Source organism: Mirounga leonina, unplaced genomic scaffold (genome assembly GCF_011800145.1).
Source record: "Mirounga leonina isolate KUSES-001 unplaced genomic scaffold, KU_Mleo_1.0 Mir_353, whole genome shotgun sequence".
Classification (NCBI taxonomy): Eukaryota; Metazoa; Chordata; class Mammalia; order Carnivora; family Phocidae; genus Mirounga; species Mirounga leonina.
The window spans coordinates 1,412,188-1,422,514 of NW_023270699.1; the positions used below are offsets into that span (position 1 = coordinate 1,412,188).

At 45.6% G+C, this 10,327-nt stretch overlaps 1 protein-coding gene across 7 annotated transcripts in view; it reads right to left on the reverse strand.

Annotated features, from left to right (window-relative positions):
* ADARB1 (adenosine deaminase RNA specific B1) overlaps positions 1 to 10,327 on the reverse strand; it is a 116,288-nt gene that overhangs the window by 16,320 nt on the left and 89,641 nt on the right. The window lies entirely within an intron of this gene.

Genomic DNA, 10,327 nt, shown 5'->3' on the forward strand with positions numbered 1-10,327 from the left:
AAATCCCTCCCCCCACCAAAGAATTCTTCCTTCTCAGATGAGACTCACCATTTTAATCCCTATCCTTCTGGCAAACACACACGTCAGCACGCTTGAGATGATGCGTGCACACGTTCTGTATGCTGACTTCTGCATTGATCCTTGATCCTCTCTTATAATCTATTCACAGATGAGCTATACTAATAGCTATAAAACTAAGCTATACTTAGATTTCTGGGTATATCGTTAAACTTGATTTTCTAGTACTTCATTTAGGAGTTTTGCATTTTTAGTCATAGGTGATGCTGTCTGTGGTTTTCTTTTTATTTGTGCCTCTCTGTCCAGTTTTGGAATTAGGTCAACTGCTCTTTCCTATGACCTGGAACGTTTATATAAGAGGTGGAATTATGTTCTTTGGCAGACTGATTAAAATCTGCAAACTTGTTGGAAGGTAATTTGTTGATAGTATTTTCAATGTCTTTGTTGGAAATTTCCTTTGCCAGATTTTTGTACTTCTGTTGGGGTGAATTTTGGCAATTTACATCTTGCTTGTCCTTTTGTTGTTGTTGTTGAGATTTTCAAATTTATCAGTATTAGAGCTGAATAAAGAATTCTCTTAAAATTCTGATGCATGCCTCCGTTATCTGTAGATACACCAATTCCTACCGTTTTGTTTTATCTGACATCATATTTTTATCTGATGGTAGATTTCTTTTATTGTTTTTTCAAATCAACACATTTTAGTTTTATTGATGGCCTATAATCTTATTCCTTGTTCCGTCCCTCCCTCTTGCTTTCTGTCTCTTTGATTTTCTTCCTTCTTCCTGTAGTTAGCTTCTTATTTAGTTCTACTGTAGTTTTCCTTCTCAATTCTGGGCATGCTTAGCTCATTGTTTTTGATTCATTCATTCAGGGCCATGCATGATTCTGCCAAGTGAAACTGTGGCCCTATCCCACCATTTTTGATGTGTGTAGTCTAGGAATCCAGTTTAAGTACTCGGTTCTTCTCTGATCAAAGAATTGCTGAAGAGAGTCTAACCTCCAAGCTCCTGGGGACTTTTGGTTTTAATTTCAACTCTTCATAGCTAACTTTAAGTTTTAGGGTCTGCAGTAAGAGAAAGTAACCTGTACAGTTAATGAGTCTGGATTTAATTACCTTTGGCAGTGGCCATGTGATGCACTGCAGAGCTGAGTAGTGTGACAGACCGAGAGGACAGTGTTAATCCTGTTATTAACTACTTAAAGGAGACCATTGCTAGCATGACTTCAAGTGGATTCTCTGTCCTATCTCACACCAGTTCCTCAAAACCATGCTAGTATTATGTTAAAAGTTGGCAGTGCTGTTCAGTCTGAGTCCAAAGGCCTGACAACCAGGGCAGATGGGGTAAATCCTAGTCCAACTGTAGAAGGTGGGATAGGGTGTCCCAGTTTAATCAGTGAGGCAGGAAAAAAGGTAAATTCCTTGTTCCTCCACTTTTTGTTCTCTGCTCTTTGTTCCTCAATAGGTTAAAAGATGCCCACCCACCCTGGGGAGGGCAATTTGTTTTACTGAGTCTACTGATTCAAATGCTAATCTCGTTCTGCAAAACCCTCACAGATGGAAATAATGTCTAATTTGGGTGCCTGTGGCCACTCAATTTGACACATAATATTAGCTACCACAGTACATTAGTTTACCCTTCCTTTCCCAAATAGCTTTTTGTGTTTCCTAGAGTTTCCATTTTCCTCTTTTTTTTTTTAATTGTTCACAAAGAAACATTTACTTTCACATTATCATAAAGACCATTTAGTTTCTCAGGCTATTGTTAAAATGCATTCACTTTTTTCTGAAAACCATTCTTTTTAGAACTCTCTGATATGATTCTCTGTTTAAACTTGGAATTGTTACATTTTAGTCTTGCTGGTAAGTTATCTTTTTCATTGTATTCTTGGATTTACAAAGTATTTTTCTTGGATTCCATATTTTTCTCTTTCTTAGATGTTTTTTTCATTTTGCTACAGTATTCTCACTTTTTTTCCTCAAAAAAATATATATATTGGAAAGAAACCCTCTGAATCCTTGAACATCTGAAAATTATCACTTTGTCCTAATGCTTAATATTTGGTTAAATAAGAAATTCTACAAAAACCATTTTCTCTTCAGCTCTGTCTTCCAGTGTCCCTGATAAGTGCTACGTAAATCTGATACTTATTGTAGTTAATTTAGAAGCTTTTAGCATCTTCTCTTTACACCTTTGCTGTTCTGAAATTCATAAGGATGTGCTAGGAATGGATTTTTTAAAAAAATTCTGCTCACTACCCAGTGCATTCTTTCCATTGCAGTACTCATGGTTTTCTTCAGTACCCCCAAATTTTCTTCTATCATCTCTTCCTCTCTGTTTTCTATTTCTGAAATGCTACCAGATAGACAGATAGACATCGGATTAACTTTCTACATCTCCTAACTCTTCACATTTTATACTTTTCTGCTCTGAGTTATCAGAGATATATTTGATATACCTTCCTCTCCCAAGAATTACACTCTACGAGGGAGAGTTTTGTTCTGCTCACTATTCATCCCAACATCCAGAACAGTGCCTATTACATACTTAACTGGTGTTTGTTGAATGAATGCTTTCTAGACCTTCAAACTGATATTTGCTTTCTACATTGATAAAATACTCTATGTATATTGGTAAGGTTTGTTACTTGTATTCTCTTCTGTTCCCTGAATTAGGTTTATTTTCTCTTAGTTGTTCTATTTTATCATATAGATTATTCACTTCTGTGCTATTTATTTTCCTCAAATGATAATGGTTGTTCATTCATGTTTGTAAATAAAAATCTTGGTTGATTAATTTGGGTAGCTGGCATAGTTTCTTCTACCTGTTTCCTGGCTGTGTATATGATTCCACAGAGAGCCTAGAGGGAAAGCCATGTCCAGCCAGGACCTACATCGCCTTCTAGACCAAGAGTCTGGAGGTCCAGCCCAGTCCTTGCTTGGCTGTCAGGATGGTCAGGGGACCCTAACCACTTAGAGAGTAGCCCCACCATGGGTGAGACTCCCTCAGAGGAAAGAGCTGGCCTCTCCCTAGACGTCACAAGGCCATGGGACACCAAGGTACTATTAGGAGTTAAACATAGTCCTGATACCACCTTTTTCTCATTTTACTGTTCTCTGCTATTAGGAACTCGTACCTTATGCTCTGGAGTTCCATCAGGGTATTTGGGTCTTTGGTAGTGTTAGTAGCACACCTGTTCTATTTCTGACACCTGCCTGGCATGCAGGTTCCTTCAGGTCACTGAGCTCATTCAAGGGCATGGCCCTTCAAGTAGACAGAATCAGGGAGGGTTTCTTGGGGGTCTGGAGTGGAGGTGGGGACCTGCTTATGAACAATTGGTGGGAAATCTCTGACCATAATGGAATTGACTCTTTCATGAATAAATGGATAATGCTTGTGTTATCTTCCTTTGCAATCCTATTACTTCTTTACAATAAGGTCAAAATAGAGGATTATTTTTGAATACTTAAACCTTAGAATTACAACATTTTGCATATTAGAACTAGAAAGAGTTAACTGAGAAAATAAGACCTTAAAGTACAATTGTTTTTACATTTTAAGCTAAATAAAGTGCCATCTTTAGCAAGAATGGAGAAAATAAGGCAAAAAGAAATAGCTAGCCTGAAGTTTCAATGCAAACCATATGCTTTTTCTGGGGCAGAAAGCCCCCAAATGGTCACAAGAGTGTATGTATGTCTATGAGTCCCTGGAGCCAACGCCACCATGGGGATGGGCACCAATGAGGAGTTTATCTTTCTGGGGCCACAAAGCGAGAACTAGGGTAATGAGTCAATCACAGGCCGTGGTGCAGAAACCAACAGAATCGGGTGCAGCTTGGCTGGCAATAAGAGTCCCTCAGCTGCTGTAAATTAAGTGTGCTGGATCCGGACTTCTGGAGCGAAACTACAAACTGTGAGCTGGCCTGATGACGGTCACAGTGAACAACTGAGAACATCAGCTGGCGCTGGCACTGCTTAGTTCCCTTCCTAAATCTACTGTCTATGGTTTCTCCTATGTTAATGGGTAATCAAAAGTGAATTATGTATATAATGGTTAGTAACAGATATTTAGGGTCACTAGGGGTTCCTGTTACAGAAACTGTCAGCCATTTGTTAGCTGACCAGAAAAATGTGTAGTTTACAATCTCGATGGCGGTGGCCTCTGTTCTGCAAATAATGCAAGACCTGGGTAGAAGTCCGTACAGAAACCAAGTGTGTGGCCACCAGCAGTGATGACACTTGGGCCTGAGGCTACGTCGCATACCACGAGGGTCCAAAAGGCTGCCATTTACACTGGGAGCAGAGCACCTGTGAGACTGCCATTCTGATTTTTGTTAAAGACGACGACTCTTGAGCTGACAGGGAAGTGAATGAAGCCAGCAGGGCAGCAAGGCGTGGGCTCTTCCTGGCCTGGGCCCCACCTCGTCCTCCTGTGTGGCCACTAACCCCAGCCAGGTCCCTTCATGCCAGCGCCTCTGGCCAAAAGACTTCCTTCTTGGAACTCAACCTTGGGGTTTTACAACACTGACTTTGGGGAAGAGCCTGAGCACTCTAGTCCAGAGTGACGAGTGTGATGTTGGCGGCCTGGCCTAGGGGAGCACCCATCACGCAGACCCAGGGACGCAGGCGGGATTCTCACCCAGACTCCACATTCCTGAGGCAATACAGGGCTGGATGTATTGAGTTCTATAGTTTCCACCCCACCAACAGGCCACGGGGGTGACAGGAAAAGGGTCTCTGACTTGACTTTGGATGCAGGAAGGAGGAGGCCAAGCAAGGTGGGGACACACGCCCAGCCAGCAGGGCAGATGACTGTTCTGCGTGTGCTCAGGGTGGGGTGGTGCAGGGGCTGCAGCTCGCCCCACTGTGAGGAGTGACGGAGGGAGTGTGTATATGCCCAGGACATGGACTGAGAACAACACTCCATCAAGTATAACAACTTATTTCTGAAAAATATTCAACGATGTCAGTAAGTAGCTACTTCTCCACTAAAGACCCCCACAGAGAGAATTTCTGAAAAACAACAAGCAAACCGCGTCCACGGAATTAAAGAGTTTAGAAGGCACTTCCATGTCGCCCGGGTGGCCTCCCACCAGAAGCTGCCGTCATACCAGCGTGAGCACTTCCTGCACCTTCCCATCAGGAAGCTCTTCCCAAGGCCGTTCCAGGCCTCGGGCCCTCCTCGCCCACTCCTCACACCTGCCCTCTCTCGTGTGCTTAAGGCCGAGAGGCAGACGTCAGCTCCCCCAACCACGATGAGCAGGTACGTGGCTTTCCACGGGCGGAAGGTGCGCGGGTCTCGCCTGGCAGGCCAGCAGCACCCCTGCTTTCTTTCGGCCACACGCTCAGCCACTGCCTTCCCAGGGGCCCCACACTGACTGGACTCACAAGAACCCATTCACTCCCTCGGCGCTGCCCTGGCAGTCATGCTCTGTGTCCACGCTGGCAGCCCGGCCGGCCATGACCCCGGAGCCCTGGGAAGGTTCAGACCGTGGCCTTTCTCCCTGAGGTCTCGGCATGCACCTGGATGGCAGCCCGGCCAGCACAGAAGCTCAGACTCAGGGTCAGACAGATGTGAATCAGAAGCCAGAACTGTTCTGAAGCTTGCAGGTGTCAGATCGGAAACTAATCGGGAAAGAAGATACAAGAGTTCAAGAGGCTTCCACGTCCGAAACACCAGGGAAGGGCGTCAAGCATGTGCTCTTGGCCCCACGGAGGCAGCTCACCACTGATAAGTTCTTTCTTCTCGTAAAAATCTACTTTCTATGCTGGAAGGAAAATGATATCCTTCTCATCTGTCCTTGGCACAAAAGAAGCCAGCCCAGCACGGCACCTGCTGCTGAAGTCCACCTGGGTCCGCTCTGGTCTTTGCTTAACGGGCTGTTCCCTGCACGGTCCAGCTGGCTACCCTGTTCCTCCCTGGGGATGCCGCACACCTGTGGGCTGCCACGCCATCATTCTCCCTGAACGCAGGAATCACCTGTGATAAAATGGGAGGTGAAAGGGCAGGACCAACACCATGAACTGTAAGAAAATACACGCGCACCACATATGCACGTGACCTGAAGGAGACAACCTCCAACATCCCGGTTGTTCCACGGTCCAGGTCCCTCGTTAAATGGAAGACTTCCCTCCCAAGAAAGTTTGAAGGGCTTTGCTGTGGGGCCCGTTTTACAGGAGTGTGACCTCCCAAACATAAGACGTCAGCACCCTCTGCTCTAGACTCCCCCTGCTTGCGTCCCTCTGTCCGTGACAATACCCGCCATATCCTCTGCCTTAGACTGCAATGTGGCCCAGCAGCATCCATGCCTCCTGCCTGCTGGTGCCTGTGGCTCTCCCAGCATGCGCTGCACCACCCCAGCTGACCGCCACAGACCGAAGACATCTTCTCCAAGGCTGCTTGCTGCAAGGACTTGAGCTCTCTTCAAGGAAAAACACCACCGCGGCTTCTAAAATAAAGCATCATCCGAAGTAAAATATCTCGAGTAGTTTGCATTTTGAGACAGACTTTGCTGGCAGAGTGATGCTATCCAGTGGCTCAGCATTCGAGAACTACTCTGCGTCCCGAAACCCCGGTGCTGCCCCTGTATTTCACAGAATTCCCGCACACTTGTCCAGAAGGATCATGCAGGGCACCGGCCCAGCCCCGTCACGGGGAAGACCGGGAAACCGGGCTGTCAAAGCCACAGCACAGCCACGAGACCACCCGGCTCCTCGGCAGGCCCTCGGCACCCACGAGCACGCATCCACCAAAATCGCATGACAGTGGAAGTGATGCTGGGGAGAGGGGCATGAAGAGTAGACTCTTTTACTTTGCTACGGACTCGGTCTTCGTAACAAATACACAGAGGACGACTTCAGGGTCTCTACCTCGCAAATGCTGTTTTCGCTATCTTTTCATAGGTGTATGCGCACTCATCTACACACCCTACGGCAAAAACGCACCTGACTATATAAAATCAATGCACAGAAGTCAGTGGCATTCCTATACACCAACAACAAGACAGAAAAAAGAGAAATTAAGGAGTTGATCCCATTTACAATTGCACCCAAAACCATAAGATACCTAGGAATAAATCTAACCAAAGAGGCAAAGGATCTGTACTCAGAAAACTATAAAATACTCATGAAAGAAATTGAGGAAGACACAAAGAAATGGAAAAACGTTCCATGCTCATGGATTGGAAGAACAAATATTGTGAAGATGTCAATGCTACCTAGAGCAATCTACACATTCAATGCAATCCCCATCAAAATACCATCCACTTTTTTCAAAGAAATGGAACAAATAATCGTAAAATTTGTATGGAACCAGAAAAGACCCCGCATAGCCAGAGGAATGTTGAAAAAGAAAAGCAAAGCTGGCGGCATCACAATTCCGGACTTCCAGCTCTATTACAAAGCTGTCATCATCAAGACAGTATGGTACTGGCACAAAAACAGACAGATCGATCAATGGAACAGAATAGAGAGCCCAGAAATGGACCCTCAACTCTATGGTCAACTCATCTTTGACAAAGCAGGAAAGAATGTCCAATGGAAAAAAGACAGTCTCTTCAACAAATGGTGTTGGGAAAATTGGATAGCCACATGCAAAAGAATGAAACGGGACCATTTCCTTACACCACACACAAAAATAGACTCCAAATGGTTGAAAGACCTCAATGTGAGACAGGAGTCCATCAAAATCCTAAAGGAGAATACAGGCAGCAACCTCTTCAACCTCAGCTGCAGCAACTTCTTCCTAGAAACATCGCCAAAGGCAAGGGAAGCAAGGGCAAAAATGAACTCTTGGGACTACATCAAGATAAAAAGCTTTTGCAAAGCAAAGGAAACAGTCAACAAAACCAAAAGACAACCGACAGAATTGGAGATATTTGCAAATGACATATCAGATAAAGGGCTAGTATCTAAAATCTATAAAGAACTCAGCAAACTCAACACCCAAAGAACAAAGAATCCAATCAAGAAACGGGCAGAAGACATGAACAGACATTTTTCCAAAGAAGACATCCAAATGGCCAACAGACACATGAAAAAGTGCTCAATATCGCTCAGCATCAGGGAAATCCAAATCAAAACCTCAATGAGATACCACCTCACACCAGTCAGAATGGCTAAAATTAACAAGTCAGGAAACGACAGATGTTGGCGGGGACGCGGAGAAAGGGAACCCTCTTACACTGTTGGTGGGAATGCAAGCTGGTGCAGCCACTTTGGAAAACAGTATGGAGGTTCCTCAAAAAGTTGAAAATAGAGCTACCATATGATCCAGCAATTTCAGTACTGGGTATTTACCCCAAAGATACAAATGTAGGGATCCGAAGGGGCACGTGCACCCCAATGTTTATAGCAGCAATGTCCACAATAGCCAAACTGTGGAAAGAGTCAAGATGTCCATCAACAGATGAATGGATAAGAAGATGTGGTCTATATATACAATGGAATATTATGCAGCCATCAAAAGGAATGAGATCTTGCCATTTGCAATGACGTGGATGGAACTGGAGGGTATTATGCTGAGCGAAATAAGTCAAACAGAGAAAGACATGTATCATATGACCTCACTGATATGAGGAATTCTTAATCACAGGAAACAAACTGAGGGTTGCTGGAGTGGGGGGTGGGATGGGAGGGATAGGGTGACTGGGTGATAGACACTGGGGAGGGTATGTGCTCTGGTAAGCGCTGTGAATTGTGCAAGACTGTTGAATCTCAGATCTGTACCTCTGAAACAAATAATGCAATATATGTTAAGAGAAAAAAAAAAAAAAGAAGAAGATAGCAGGAGGGGAAGAATGAAGGTGGGGGGAATTGGAGGGGTAGACAAACCATGAGAGACGATGGACTCTGAAAAACAAACTGAGGGTTCTAGAGGGGAGGGGGGTGGGAGGATGGGTTAGCCTGGTGGTGAGTATTGAGGAGGGCACGTTCTGCATGGAGCACTGGGTGTTATGCACAAACAATGAATCATGGAACACTACATCTAAAACTAATGATGTAATGTATGGGGATTAACATAACAATTTAAAAAAAAAACGCACCTGACTTGTATAAGTGAGCTTCCCTTTCAGTATCGTACAACATTCCCCCAGCGACATGACCTGTCTTTGCACACATTAGCCCTGGACGCAACACGAGCCAGCACGGCGCTGGTCCAGCGACATCGGAGGGCCTCTCCTGCACCAGGCACGAGACGGCTTGCAGCCAGAACGAAACAGACCACGGGGGCCACGCAGGGAGCGCTGTTTTCTGCATCATGGGAAGCTCGTGTTCTAACACGACAGGATACTTACGCTATCTCCTCTCTCCCAGTGGAGGCGCCATGCCTGTGGACGCTCAGCGGCAATCACTCACTATCAAGCGTTAGCAGAGAAGGTATTTTTTCGTAAAAAATAACGCTTACATTTAGGGAGCTGTAAAATGTGATCAGGAACAACCACTGGTTTTCTCCGTTTTGCACACTTTCTGTGCTCTAACAGACATGCCTTCACCTAAAATGCCACGCTGCTCTTCTCCAGGTAAAGGCGGGCTAGTAGCCAAGCACCCAGACAAGGCAGTGCGCACACACACGCCAAAAACACACGCTTTAGTCTGGATTATGGTTTTAGTTCTGAGCTTTAAAAAAGCGAGTAAAACGATATTTTCAAAAGGATAAAAATACCTTCACTGTGTTCTTTAAAGAGGGGTGAACTGAGAAGTTAGGACCTTGCATTCAAGAGTCCTTGCTCCCTCTGAGATGCTAAAGGGGACACAGCAAACGAACCAGTGACCACAGGCACTCAGGGCCGGTGCGAGGCACCACCCCATCGCCGACCCATCCTGGGTGCGCACAACTCCATCCCCAACCTCCCTCTGAGGCGGCAGCCCAGCACAGATGACCAGCCCCGCTCCATCCTGCACAGCTGACGCCCGCAGACTTTCCGTGGCATCTGTGAGTCTCTCCCACTGACACAGGACTTGAAGATAAACATACAAGGGAAAGAAAAACAGGCGGGTGCCAAGTCTGGGCAGTAACTCATCTATAAAAGGCAAGGTTTTTGATCAGTAAAGAGATGAACTGTATGAGGACCCACCTGAGCGGCCCAGAGGCCCTACAACATGGCCTCTCGCCCTCTGCTCTGACAGACAGTGGCTTCCCTACGGCGTTCCCACGTGTGAGACTCTAATACGACCCAGCAGGGTTATCTGAGCACCGAGTGCGAGGCCCCAACACGGCCCAGCAGGGTTATCTGAGCACCAAATGCGAGGCCCCGACGCAGCCCAGCAGGGTTATCTGAGCACTGAGTGGGAGACCCGGATATGGCC